A 1,605-nucleotide genomic window follows, 5' to 3' on the forward strand; every position below is an offset into this window, starting at 1 on the left:
AGAAGAATCACCAGTAATTGGAAAATATGGCCTTAGTTGTAGAGGTAACTCAGGAGAGAGAGTGACAGAATTTTGCAAGACCGATGGCTTATTCATTGCAAATACCTTTCTTCAACAACACAAATGGCAGCTATACACATGCACTTGGCCATTTGGAGTACACAGGAATCAGATTGACTACTTCTGTGGAAAGAGACATTGGAGAAGCTAAATATCTTCAGCCAAAACAAGACCAGGAGCTGATTGTGGAACAGACCATTAACTGCTCATATGCAAGTTCGAGTTAAAGCTGAAGATAATTAAAACAAGTCCATGAGAGCCAAAATATGACCTTGATTATATCTCTCCTGAATTTAGAGACCATCTAAGGAATAGATTTGGTGCATTGAAGACCAAGGACCAAGTTCAATTCCCTACAAGAATTGTGAAATGACATCAAGAACATCATCCATGAAGAAAGCAAAAGGTCATTAAAAAGATAGGAAAGGAAGAAAAGACCAAAATGGATGTCAGAAGAGCCTTTGAAACTTGCCCTTGAATGGAGACTAGCTAAAGCAAATGAAATAAATGACAAGATAAAAGAGCTGAACAGAAGATTTCAAAGAGCAGCTTGAGAGGACGAAGTCAATTATTATAATGAAATGTGCAATGACCTGGACTTAGAAAACCAAAAGGGAAGACCATGATAAGAATTTCTCAAGCTGAAACAATGGAGGAAAAAAAAGAAGCCTCAAGTTGGAATATAGGAGCTCTGGTGGCCTAGTGCCTACGGCATTTGACTGCTAACCAGAAGGCTGGTGGTTCAAATCCACCAGCCACTCCTGGGAAGGAAGATTAGGCAGTCTACTTCCATAGTGACATCACCTCAGAAACCCAGGAGGGGTCACTATGGGTTGGATCAGACTCTACGGCAGTGAGTTTTGAGTTATGGGCAATATATTAAATGATGCAGGAAACATAATAATAATTATTATTATAAATGATGGAGGGAATATACAGAGTCATTATACCAAGAAGAATTGGTCAATGTTTATCCTTTTCAGGAGGTGGCATATGATCAAGAACCAGTGGTATTGAGGGAGGAAGTCAAAGATGCACTGAAGGAATTGGCAAAAAACAAGGCTCCAGGAACTGATGGAATACCCATTGAGATGTTTCAATGAACGGATGCTGCACTGGAGGGATCCACTCGGCTATCCCAAGAGATTTGGAAGACAGCTACCTGGCCAACTGACTGGAAGAGATCCACATTTGTACCCACTCCAAAGAAAGGTGTTCCTACAGAAAGTGGAAATTATCAAACCATATCATTAATATTGCATGCAAGTAAAATCTTACTGAAGGTCATTCAAAAATGATTGCAGCAGCTGTATTCTGCCCCTCACTCGCTGCTGACGGTCTTTCTTTCCGCGCATACGCCCGCCGGTCGCCCCGCAGAAATGCTCCGATTACCTGCAATTCTTCGGCGGATGCGACCAGTGTGCAGGACACTGGATCCTCATCTCACTCAGGCTTATGCCAAAGATGTAAAATTTGGTGCAGACGCCCGAGCCTTAATGCTTCAAGGTGTAGACCTTTTAGCAGATGCTGTAGCTGTTACTATGG

The 1,605-nt window shown here is 41.9% G+C and overlaps 1 pseudogene; it reads left to right on the forward strand.

Moving 5' to 3' along the window:
- Positions 1–1,439: 1,439 nt before the first annotated feature.
- LOC103210361 overlaps positions 1,440–1,605 on the forward strand; it is a 14,362-nt pseudogene continuing 14,196 nt past the window's right edge.

Source organism: Orycteropus afer, unplaced genomic scaffold, assembly GCF_000298275.1.
Source record: "Orycteropus afer afer isolate SDZICR_OR568_19922 unplaced genomic scaffold, OryAfe1.0 scaffold00599, whole genome shotgun sequence".
In the NCBI taxonomy this organism is placed as follows: domain Eukaryota; kingdom Metazoa; phylum Chordata; class Mammalia; order Tubulidentata; family Orycteropodidae; genus Orycteropus; species Orycteropus afer.